The sequence below is a fragment of the Phyllostomus discolor genome, chromosome 2, assembly GCF_004126475.2.
Source record: "Phyllostomus discolor isolate MPI-MPIP mPhyDis1 chromosome 2, mPhyDis1.pri.v3, whole genome shotgun sequence".
NCBI lineage: Eukaryota > Metazoa > Chordata > Mammalia > Chiroptera > Phyllostomidae > Phyllostomus > Phyllostomus discolor.
The window spans coordinates 188,087,220-188,100,543 of record NC_040904.2 but is presented as its reverse complement, the minus strand read 5'-3'; the positions used below and the strand labels follow the sequence as shown (position 1 = coordinate 188,100,543).

Below are 13,324 nucleotides of genomic sequence, written 5' to 3'. Positions count from 1 at the left end.
TTGTTGAATGGTTTCCTAGGAACAATTTTCTAATTCTTAGCATGTTATTCAAGACTCTTCTTCATTTCCCCCAATCTAACCTTTTGCCTTGTCTCTTATTTCTTCTCATGTGCCCTGTGCTATCACTGAAGAAAACTTGAACTTATGTGAACAGGTCATATACCTCGTACTGTCTGCCTCTAACAAACTTTCCTTACTATGTTCACCAATCCAAAGAATCAGAGAAAATTACCTTCTAGATTCCTTCTAATTTTAAATTTAATGATTATGACTCAAGAAAATACCACTTCATATATGAAACATTCTTTGGTCCCTCCAGCTGCATATAATCTCTCTGTTTACTTCCCTTCTCTTATTGTTAATGCCAGGTTACATATATGGGTTCACGCTTTATATTCTCTGCTGCATTTTTTCATATTATTCCTTTTTTCCAAATTGAGTAAATAACAATAGGACATTTTTGGCAGCACACTTTTTCTGTGCCTAAGCAAACATGTATTAGTGATTTAGGAAAGCCCATCGCTTATTATGATAGAGATTGTATTTTGTAAAGACAACCATTGTTACAGTCTGAATCATGCTGCACAAAATAGCCACTAAGTAAAAATCTTATGAATTTAGGGGGGAAAAATCTAAGCATGTATTCTTCTTACATGAACTACTTATATGGCAAGAGCTTATTATCTCTAAATCAGTCCACATACAAATTAAACAATCTTCTAGCATGCATGTATAATAATAATTGCTTTTCCACATGACCTGCTGCATTTTCAAGTTCTCTCTGAGCAATGTTGTGCTATTTTTCACCTTGTGTCTCCTACAACCTCATGGCAGTTCCCTTGCATTCAAAAAATTCCCTCTGATTATTGACTTGCAGTATGACTAAGCAACACCCTTGACAATGCAGGACTTGAATACTGTAGCTTCCTCACCAGTTTTTCCTCTTTTGGGTAGTAGAAACCCTAGGTCTGAAGTAGCTCAGGGAAACGGCTCCTTCCCAGTCCTGACTCAGATCCTGCTCCACTGTGTCTCCTTGGCCCTTTTTCCTACGCTGGCTCTAATGATGTGACTGCCTTACAGAAACCTGGCTGTAACACCGAGCACACCAATTTTAAGTCTTTCTGTCAATAATTGTCCAATAAAGTTTCAGTTTTTAAAGTCCCAGCGTTCTGCCTCTGCTACACAGAGTTATCAACTCCACTGCTGCTCTTTCTAAATCTAAATATGATTTGCAAGCCATACATCCCCAGAAATGTACAGGTGCAACCCTCTTTTCTGACTTTTTAATATACTATTTCCACATGAAAACAATCACATTTAATGGCCTGATGTGCAAGTGACTTCAAGAATTATCCAAACCTGGGGTGAGAAGAATAATATTTAGACCCAAGGCTTGAAAGAGTCACACACACATAATCTTCAAACACACGTTCCTCTAGTTCTTTTGAACACTGACCATGTGACAGACAATTTCCATGCATAGTATTTTATTGCCTTCTCTGAATAATCCTAAACATAAAGTTAAAAAAACTGAAGTGTAAAATATAAAGTGAAATATAAAACTAAGGCTAAAAATGGTTAATGGGTTAACGTAGGCATAAAGCTGATGACAGGATTTAAACACAGTTACGTAACTCAGAGTCCAGTGCTCCTGGGGTAACACCTAGACTGTCAGGGAAGTTTATCAACTGTGGCAGCAGAAGACTAATGCTTGCCCATGTTCACTGAAAGCCTCTGAGTCTCACGTAGGTGCTGTTGCTCCAGTGAGGGATGCCATCCTCTTCCGAAGATGGCTTCACATGGGCTGATTGGAAAATGATCTTGCTCACGCAGTCACCTGTTTTCACACAACACATGCCTCCCAGTTCATGGGAGTGACTTGCTCAGGCTCAGCTCAGCCTCCATTCTCAGGGCCTTGCTGATTATCCATGCCTGCAACCTGTGAGTAAAACCTGAAAGATAAGACCCTGCTGCTCAAGGGGTGTTCTGTGGACCAGCGGTATTACCATCAAACAGGGGATCTTAGAAATGCAGGATCTTGCATCCCATCCCAGACCACTTGAACCCATATGCTGTTTAAGTTTAAAAAGCCCTAATTTAAAGCACTGTAAGCATTTAAGATACCTCTCTTACAATAGAATAACTTCTAGGATGTTTGTGACTAAATGCAGTGAAAAAACTCAGTTTATTTGTTGTTGTTTTTAATGTCTTCATTCCTAAGGCAGTCTTCATTGCCTCTTGGGAAGCAGCTCTGGCCATCATCTGAGTGCCAAATTTGCCTTGTACATCTATAGCATGTACAGAAAGCCCACCTCAGTAATCTCTATTTTTTATGTCAGGAAGGGAAACAATTGATTTGACAGGTTTTGGAAGGGCAAAACATTATAATGGAAATACCCCTGGAGTGCATTCAAGAAGATCTGGATTTAATGTCTTCCCCTAACCAGCCAGACACCCTTAGGTAGACACCTTTCCACCACTGGGCCTTGGATTTCCTCATCTGTATTAAGAAGTTTAAATAACATAATCTCCAAGGCTCTTTCCCACTCTGAGCGCTTATTTCGGATTCTACTAAGGATTCTACTTCCTTAATGATCTCTCGTTGTCTCCCTCATCTCTGTCTCCAGTGGGAAATCTGGATAAGTCCTGCTCCACTTTTTGCTCTGGCCTTCTAATTGATCACCTGCTTCACTTTGCTCTCCCCCAGTCAGGGCTCCATACTACCACTCACTCTTTTGTTCTCAAAAGGGAATCTAATCATGGCCATCATGCTAGGACACTGCAGCTGCCCCAAGGTCATGCCCAATCACCTGGACATGACCTTCCAGGCCCTTCTTGGTCTTGCAGGATCTGTGCTGTCCTCTGTCCCTGAACACACTGTGGCTCCCTATCTCTCTTGCCTGAAACATCCCCCAGACTTCAGTCTCTTTGCCAGCTGAGTCCAGCTAACCTTTCAAGCATCAACTCCACCATCACTGTAAAGTGTTCTCACTACTAGAGTACTTTGCGCCTCTTGTCATAATATTTGATGCTTCTCAGTGTCATTGCTCATTCAGAATTGATCTTCCTAAGAGCTGAAACCAGTCTCCTTTGCTCACAATCATGCTCTTGTACCTGACACCAAATAAGCATTACAAATTGTGGTTCACCACTCTATAAAATATAGGATTGTCTAACCACTAGGCTGTGTACCTAACCATTATGCTGTATTTGTTAATACAAAATTACATTCAATATAAAGTGCAATTGAAAAAAGTTTTAATAAAAAATAAATAAAATAAAAACAAAAACCAAATTGTTATTTGAATTACTCCTATCTGAATTCCTACTCTCCTCACTTATAGTTTTTTATAAAGTTATAATAATAAACTCCAAATATTTATCAAGGATTAGGCATAATTAATCTAAAGTACCAGGAAGAACAAACCCTGGAATACATCAGGCATTTACTATATGCTAGCTATTAGTGTTGCTATTACTCTTTTCTTTAATTACAGCAGTTAGAATGAGCTTAATTATAATCACCTGTGAAGAAACCATCTTATTCTCACTTTGAACGCTGAAAAGAATGCACAAAGAAGTAGACACATTAACCAACCAAACGGGTATTGGGTTAACAGTGTTTCTTATTCCAATGAAACAGAGAGTCAAATTGTTATATACTAAACATATGATCATTAATCATATTTATTATAAAGTATGGAGCAATAGCTTCAGAAAATATTGTATTGAATTATCATGAAGTATTATGAAATTCTTCCAGTAAATGTCCCATGATTTGTTTCCTCGAAGCTTAAGCTAATGGAAAAGGCTTGGGAGAAATTGTCATTTTGAAGAAAACAGATCCTGGATACTTATTACCTAAAAGGAAATCTGGCATGCATCTCTTAATAGTCTTAGAAATTACTCATAGGTTCAGCTTTTATTAATTCATAGCTCCTCAAAGTTATGAATTGAAAGGGGTCCTGAAGTTCAGTCTCCCACCTATTGTTTGAACCTCCACAGCACACGCTTAGCCAAGTGGATGAAAGGCTTCTGCAAGGGCAGTTAGATGATTAAATCTCTATTAGTTCCCATAGTAACATGTGATTTATTAATGGTTTATCTATGAGTCTTTAAGATGTATCCTCTGCAAATCAGAAACTAATTATAATATAGTCATAGGAGAAAAAAGGAAGGTGGGTTGTGGATAAGGAAACAATTGAGATACTCAAAATTTAACCTCGTTTTCTTCTCTGTCAGGTATTAAGTAACAGCAGGCAGAGTCATAAGCAACAGGGATACAAAATGTCAGTCTTATTCTGTCGTATTTTATTGTTCACTATAACTCTTATTCCCAATTCATAAATTTTCTCCATTAACTTCCATTCATTCTTTCTTTACAATTCCTTTAGTTGTTCCTCTTCATGCAATTCCTTCTCTCTACCCACTTGCCTCCTTGCCACTCCCTAATATCTCTCTTTCTCTCGCCAAGTATTCTTTTATTTTGATAATACAGTGATATGACTTTACCCTAACCATCCCGGAACTGAGCTATAATAATAAATACTCTGACACATAAGAATAGGCTTGACACATAGTAAAAATGTGTAGTTAAAGGCTCAATTAATGTAACATAGATGGGTGGTCAGGTGGATGGATGGATATATGAGTATACCTTTATAAATATTTATAGTGTTCCAAATAACAAAGTATTATGTTGGACTCACAGGAATGTCCAACCCACTTATTCATTTCAGCCCATCTCTATGTGTTCAGCTCTGCACCAAGAACTATGAGGCTAATTAAATACAGTGAAAGTCTTCATTCCTCATTCATGGCAAATCTCTAAATAGGGGTGTCCAACCCATGACCCATGGGCCACTTGTGGGCCAGGATAGCTATGAATGTCTCCCATCACAAAATCATAGATTTACTTAAAACCTTTTGCTTTGTTTCTCAGTTTTCATTAGTATCTGTGTACTTAATGTGTGGCTCGAGGCAACTCTTCTTCTTCCAGTGTAGCCTAGAGATGGCAAAAGGTTGGACACCCCTGGTAGAGTCTATGACAGATAATAAACAAGATCTCATTGTCTATCCTTAGGAAGTTAAAATCTACCAGGAAATCTGTATACAAAACTGACTAAATATAACACAAAGAAGACTATGAGAAGCAATGCAAAAAGAGGGGAAAAAAAGAGGTAAATAAGGGAGAAAGGTAATCCTAGTTGGGGAGGAGGAGATAGGAAAAGAGTAGTCAGCAAATGGAAAATTCATATTGATTTTAAGTGCTCTAATTCAGGGCATTGAAGATAGGGAGGCATGTTTCAGAACTTAAAGCACATTGACATCATTTCTACAAAATCATATGGATGCCACACTCAGTTACTGGCGAAAGTACTGCATGCTATGACTTAATTAAATCTTTACTATCAATTGAATAAAAGCTTTCTAAATAAAGATCATTGAATGTAAACAGTGTAGATTGTTGCAAACTGACATAAGGCACTGGTGTCAGCCCACCAAGAACAGCTGCTGCCATTATAAAAAGAAACTTTAAAATAGTAGACAAAGGTGTGGAAAGCGATTTAAACACTTCTGTAAAGAATCCTATGAAAAAATTTCATCATTGCAGTTAGATTCTGTATCAGCAGGCTTTTCTAATCATAAAATCCACTTTCTAATGGTAAAATACAAAGATTTCTATTTTTCACCTTTTAAAACAGATCTTGTACAGGGCAATAGGCAAACATTTAGTGATGAAATGCCAATTAACAATAAGGGTAGTATGTCAAGTAAAGTAATGATACTTCCTTACCCGATACCACAGCCTGATTTATAGAAATGCCATCCTTTCCCAAAGAATGGGATCCTTTCACTTGGTGCAGTAAATTGCATTCTGTCTTTTTACAGCTGTTCCCAAAGACAAAAACATTTTTGAGCTTCATTTACAAAACATAAATATCAGATTGTTGTTCTGGCCTTCTTGTGATTCAAAATGGCATCAGTGCTGGCTGAATATATTACTGATGCCGTGGAAAGTCAGAAATGGTGATGATTTAAAGTTAACATTGTCAAATGAAGATGAATATGTAAAATGTTAACTTCAAATGGTTTCAGTGGATGTTATAAATACTTGATGTGAGGGAAGCAGGATCTTGGTAAGAGTGAAGAGCCATTTAAAGTTATTCCCCCCTTACGTGACGAGCAGTCTGCCTGTTACTAGGTTTGTATGATCCCGTGTGCAGCGATGCAAACTGGGAGAGATTTCGCTAGAGGGCAGTGGGATCACAGGAGACTGATTCTTTCTGAGGTGCTCATAAATGCGTACCAAAGAAGGTGGCCTTTGATGGAGATGCAGTGACAGATATAGAATGGATATTTGAAACTGGGGAGGGAATATTCCAGGCAGAAGGAATACGTAAACAGGACCACAGAGCAGAAAAACACTAGAGCCTATGCAGTGGACAGTTTGACTGGTTTGTGGGGTTCCTGCAGTTCATGACAGAGAAGTAGTGGCGGGGGGGATGGTTATTGGGGAAAGATGGAGGAAAATTTTGAGTGTCAAAGACCCTCCTATTTCTCTAAATCTGGTTTTTATTTGACAATACATAATAACATCAGTGATTTTTTCCCTCCCAGAATTATGCTTTCATTGGGCACTTAGAATGCACCCAGCAGTGCTAGGAAGTTTACAGACGATATCCAATGCAGTCATCACAAAACTGTGTTAATCCCATTTTACAGGTGAGAAAACTATCTCAGAGAGACTGTATAACTTGCCTATGTTCAACAACTGAATAAGCAAAAAAAAAATTACCCTGAATTTTATGCTTTTTATTCTTTAAAATCCAGTTTTCATACTTTTATTGTTTTACCAAGGTCCTATAATCTCATAATTCTGTTACTCTTCATAATGCAGTATTTTGAAGAAGGGAGAAATAAGAGGATTAGACTAGCTTAGAAATCATTTTAATGAGGATCAGAAACAATATTTCCAATTGAATTATATCTCTAACTAGTTCAGGTAACAACAAATCTGAGCCGTGTTCCTGAAGGGTACATACTGAAAAACTGCGTGATTACTATTTCAGGGATTTGTTATGATGTGGAGGGTTTGCATACAAGTGAAAACTGAAATTTCCTTTATTGTCTATTAGGCTTTTGATGATATTCAGAAGCTTTGCAAGGTCTCTCACAAGAGCTTCCTTAGCCAGATTATTAAGTGTAATTTCCACTTTTTTAAACATCAAAATTAGGCTCAGTATGTGCAAGGCCTAAAATAAGGCATGTATCCTACTTTTTTTTTTTCATTTTAATCTCATAATAGCCTTGTAAGGTAGGCATTCTTTTCCCATTTTATATGTGAGGAAACTAAGGTCCATAAGGGGTTCTAGGTGGCAGTCTGTATGTGATGGAGCCAATATTCACACGCAGCTCTCTTTGCTTTAAGTCACTATGTCTCCCTCTACACCTTGATGTCCTGTAACTTCCCATGTAATGAAGATGACGGATCTTAAAGTGACATTCATGTAACAAAGTAATGATACACACCACCCTTACTCCTGTCCTGTTAATATATCTGCTCACCTGCCATCTTTTCTATATATGTTGGTGGTGCTGATAATGATGATGATAAGTGTGTATGTACAAAATCAACACCACAACCGATCAAATCTCAAGTCTCTAAATTTAAAAGAATTACCTGGTCCTAGCCACCATCATTTCTGTCCTAGAATACTCCAATCACACCTACTTCTGCCTTTCCTTACCAACTAGCTCATGACCTTACTGCCCCCTTGAGACCTAAATAAAATTGGCTGTAAATCCCTTTCCATCTCTCCTGGAAGTCCAAATGTTCTTGGGATTCTTGTCTATTTGGGAGACATTTTCACTCTCACAATTTCCTCTTCCCTCAGGCTCCAAATTCCACAAATAGCTTCTGTGCCCTAACACATGCATGTGAAGCTCAGCCCCTCCAGCAAATCACAAGTGTTGCAGTCACACGGAACATTTGTGAGCGTAGCAGACATTTGTGAAGGTTGGGATTTGGGGAGCAGAGATGTGTTTACTCCTGAAAATGTACTTCAAATGGCACATTAGCCATTTCCAGTTTTAAATGTCCTTGGACCGTCTCACCATCTGGGTATTTCCCCTAGCTGACTGCCCCTTCTGTATCCCAGCATCACACCATCTTGCTGACTCTTCTCTCCATGTGTTTTCTAGCCCCTTCCCTCTTACCTCTTCCCCTTACTCTCCAGAATTAGGCATTTCTTCTCTGAAATTTGAATACTAATTTGGGTGGGTTATTTTTTTTTGCCTAGATCCCTCTGCTCACACTGTCAGTGTTTATGTCTATTCCAAGTGGTTCATTATCATCTTTTTTTATTACAACTTCTCCCCAATAGGAATTTGGGAGCCAACTGTTAGCATAATAATTTTTTCTTCTATTACAGAATGTAAATCTTATCATTTCACTCCCCTGCTTAATAACCCATAAGTGGCCTCCCACAGGTGACAGCCTCAGTTTTTAGCAATAAACCCCAATGTTTTTAGAATGACCTACAAAGCATCCCATGATCTCATCTCTATTATTGACCATTCTGATATTATTTTGGTTTCTCAAATGCATTGTGCTTCCTCCAGCCTCCAGATCTTCATATGCACCGTTCTTTATAGATCCTGTCCTTCCTCTAATCTGTCACCAAGCCTATACTTACCTGTATACAGACTCTTCCTTCCTCTAGGTTAGATCCTCCCATTAGGCTTCTACTACCATCACACACTTCTTAACAATGCTTTTCCTCTCATAATGAGTTTATTATTTAAAATAGTGTCTTTTCTCTCTTTACTAGTAGACTACAAACACCACTGGGACAGGGACCACATTTTTTCCCTGAACCATCATATCCTTAGCATCAGGTGTACAATAGGCACTGAGTTCTTAAGAACTGCTTGAAGGTAAACATGGAGCAAAGCATGTATGTATTGCCCTTCACCTCCCTTAATGTCTGGGCTTTGATTCATCTGACATGGGGGGATCAGCCTCCTAAAATCCCAGCAGTGGTGGCAGACACCAGCAACTACTCGCTTTAAGGCTCTGACAGTGGTGGTGTTGACAATGTGAAGGACTCAATGAGGAGGGAGGTTAAAGCACGGTGCTCACAAAAGGTCGCCAGGGACATACCTCACTATGTTGTGAGCCACATGTTTGGTAAGTAGACTGCGCTGTCTGTTAGCTGTCATCAGCATTTAATTAACCGCTGTCACAGTGGGAGAGACACTCCGTGCCTGTGGTGAGATTTGACGGAACTCATCCATCCTACAATGAACGGTTAGTGCCATCATCTTTCACAGTAGCTTTCAGCAAGTCCGACAGCGGCATTGTCACAAGCATCTTTCCGAGGTAAAACCATTTTAAAACTCTGCATACAGAAAAGGCTAGAAAGGAGGATGGAGAGTTTTAAAATTTGGGCAAACTTGTGTTCGTCAGTGCTCCATTTTATGAAAATAACAGTTGTTCCACAGGCAGAATTAACCTGTCAGGAAACCTTGTTTTTCATAACACATTAAGCCAGAAAAGGGCTGTTTATTTTTAGAATTTGCCAGATCATTAAATTGTGGAGAACAAATGTATTTTGTGGCATTCCAGGTGGTGGACCCACTTCCTCTCAAGTCAATCATCAGCGGGGTGCAGTCACAGGCTCCCGGATTTCTCAGCACAGTAGGTCCTAGACGCCGTTCCTATGGCAACCTTTAGTCAAACAGCCTAGCTCAGGCGGTGAGACATAGGCCTAACAGAAAAAGAAACATTGCCTTCTCTTGTTTATAATGCCAAAAAGAAGGTAATACTGATGTTGAATAAATACAAATTCAGAATGGTTATTGAACAATATATGGACCATAGAATTAGTGGCTTAAAAAGATACAACTTCTAAAACGTATATCTCCCAAGGAAATTCATTGAGAAACTATAGACCATAAATTTTGTAGCAACAATTAGCTATTGTTTTTGGAGGACTTATAGATAGCAGGTGTTGGGCTAGGAAATATACACATATAATCTTCTTTGTTCCCCCTACAGAAACCTCATCACATTAGGTTTTAGTATTTCCATAATTTATCTCAAGCAACTGAGGCTCAAGAAATTACAATGACAGACTGTCCCTTATGTGGGATTTGAACCCAGGTTCGGCTATCTCCCAAACTGTTGTGTGTTTTTCATTGGCCAGCGTAGCTTTATCTTGTTGTAATTGTACTTTTACTGATGCTTTTAGATAATGCAGTTATCCTCCTGTTTTCTAACTATTCTATCATTCAATCCTCTTACATTTGACTGCTTTTCACATTTACATGACCTGCCTGACATTGGAGTTTGGTCCCCTTTACCCAAAGAGAGGCATCAGAAATGAGTGCTCTGTACTATGAAGAGGTGAAGACAGGGCTGACTGTATCTGAGCATGTCAAACATGAAAGGCAGAGCTGGCGTGAATGTGGACTCAGGCAAGGAGAGAGAACTGACATATTCTACCTGAAAAGATACATTTAGGCTACATATAAAGAAGTCTGGTATTACACAACAGATTATAAATGTATTTATTTAGCAAGGGCCTGGTGTCTGAAGTTCAGAGCAGTTCCTGGCAGCACATAATAAGCACTATGTAAGTTAATGGTCTTTATTGTGTTATCATCATCGTCCTTATTATCATCATTGCTGTTATTGATCAGGCACAATTCTAGGAAGGACAAAGGCACATTAGGCCTGTCTTCCTCTTTACTCCCAAATAGAGTGCATCCCCAGTGTCCTGCAAAGTTCTTGACACATGGCTATTGCTCAAAACGTATCGGAAGAATAATTGCATGAATAATGGAAGATTAAGGAAGCCATTCCTAGCCTTTGAGATCAACATTCAAATTCTGCTCTGGCAATTTTTGAAAGAAAGCTGTACATAATTCTTAGAAAGCATCAGGGGAAGCCTGCTCTGGCAGGGCAGCTCTGGGACTTGGATCTTCCTGAACGGAATGAAAAGAATGATTATCTTGTTGAAAAGGTTTCCTGGGAGCCAGACAGGAGGCAAAGGGGATGAACTACACAAGGTCTGCAGAGGTGCATGGCTATGCGTAAGTGCTATGTAAGCACCAGACATGGTCAATGTTATGATTCAGAAGAACTGAGCATCCCATCGCTTCTGTTGTGGTAAGCTCAGCACAGCAGAATTTTCTAAGTGTTCCGTCCAAAATGCCCTCTAATACGTCTAACCATTGATCGGGATGCCAACTGGAGCACTAATGATGTCCTAGAGGCACGCCACACGGGCAGGTTTGGTGCAGCCAGCGCTTGCTCACATTCTCATCCTGTCTTACCTGAGCTGTGGCAAAAGACTCCTTACTGTCTACTGGCCTTCCATGGGCCCAGTCTGCCAATTCCTAACTAATATGGGTCCATCTATATTCCGAACTATATTGGTCTTTCTAAACTGATCTATCTAATCATGTCACTCTTCTGTGTTGAAAAATTCATAATTCCTTTTGGCCTAAACAATATCCAAACTCCTTAACTAGGCCCTGCTTGGACAGGGCTATCTCTCCTGAGCACCCTCCCGCTATCCAGCCACTCCCGTGGACCATGGTCTCTCTTCCCCCTTCTCCAGATGACTTTTCTGACTGTAGTTCCCTGGGAAACTCCCAAGCATCTTTCAAGCATTATTTCCACTCTGAAGCCTTCCTTCACACTTACCTGCAGAAGCAAAATTAATTGCTTCTTTCTCTTTATGTCTACATCACTGAAAAATTCTCTTCTACAGATCAGAACATTTGGCTGCAAATTCTGGAAGTCCAGCTTTAAAAACTTAAACCATCAACAGAGATTCATTCGTTCACCCATGTCCCCATGTGGCACAGTGCCTGGGCCTTAGGATGATTGAGACCAGGACTTCTCCCCCAAACAGCTGTCTTCATGGGGCAGAAATTACAGACACTGACTTGTCCAGCTTTGCATCCATACATACTTGAAACTAGAGGAGAAAGCTCCCTCCCAGTCATTCCAGTCATAAAATTTCAGAGGAAGCATTCTAGTCGGTGGGCATGGTCCACATGTGCATCCCTGTCACTCTCTTCTTGGAGAGGGGACTGGGGACAATAGTCTATGCAAACTGAGTCAGGGTGCCTCCGGCTCTGACCTAGGAGTGGGGTGTCATAATTAGCACCCCCATGAGGACCCCTTGTTGGCTTTAGAGTAGGAAAGAAGCAAGGCTCCTAAAGAAGATGGTATAATCTTAGAAGGGATTCCAGACAGGCAGACAAAACAGGTATCACCCGGACAGTTTTCAAAGCCCAGAGCTAATAACCCTCAAGTTGTGTTGTGATTATGCATTTGAACGTGCCTTTCTTATCAGAGCCTGAGCTCCCCAAGTCCAAGAACCCTGCCTGCTGTACTGTCTGCCTGCCCTGTCCGTCAGCCTGCTGTCAACCCCCAGAGAGGCACCTCACGTCACGTTGACACTTAGCTAATGTTTGTTTGTTGTGAATTAATGAATGGATAGCTCTCCAACGTTGTGTGAATAAAATATCCAGGGAACATAATTATAGAATTTTATGGTGTTTTGAAGTTAGTTAAATGAAAGTCTATAGAACCCTTATAATTAAAAGTTCATTGAGTGATTTGAGATTTAACTAAAACACAATAACCTTTGAAATAGAACCAATAAGTGTTGAGTTCATACTGTTATCATTTTTATAAAAGACACTTAATCTTTATAAAAATCCCATGAGTCCTAGGAATTCCCACTATTTCATAAATTAAGAAGATGAAGTTAAGAGGTCCTTGGGTTTCCACACACTCTCACTGGTTATACGCTCCAGAAAAAGGAATGGAGACTCGGGCTTGCTGATACCACGTTTGTTGCTGTGCTCTTAAGCAAATTGTTTAACCTCTCTGAGTGAAATGAGGAGAGTAACTCTTATTTCTGAAGATTGCTCCAGATTAAGGAATCAATAGATAATAGTCATTACATTTGTCGGGTTGTTGGAGGACTTCCCAGGATTTCTGACTGTGTGCATCTCTGCATGGATCTGTGGCCAGTCCTCTTCCTTGTCCCACACCCTGGGGACTCATCCCGCACTTTTCTCCTCTTTAGTGCTGCTCGCTCTGGCTCAGGATGTTCTGTAGCCACCAGGGTGTTCTACAGAACAGCCACGGACAGTCCTGGAGTGATCATGGAGGCTCCTGGGCTCCTCCCCCCTCGCTGCCGCCGAGCACCCAGGCCCCTTTCACTGCCCCAAGCAGCCTGCCCCTAGCGCAGGAATCGTACCAACAACCATAAGGACCCGAGGATCCCAGACCTTG

General features: G+C 40.0%; 1 protein-coding gene across 2 annotated transcripts in view; it reads left to right on the top strand.

Annotated features, from left to right (window-relative positions):
• The window catches only part of PTPRO (protein tyrosine phosphatase receptor type O), a 192,672-nt gene that overhangs the window by 87,281 nt on the left and 92,067 nt on the right, over positions 1-13,324 (top strand). The window lies entirely within an intron of this gene.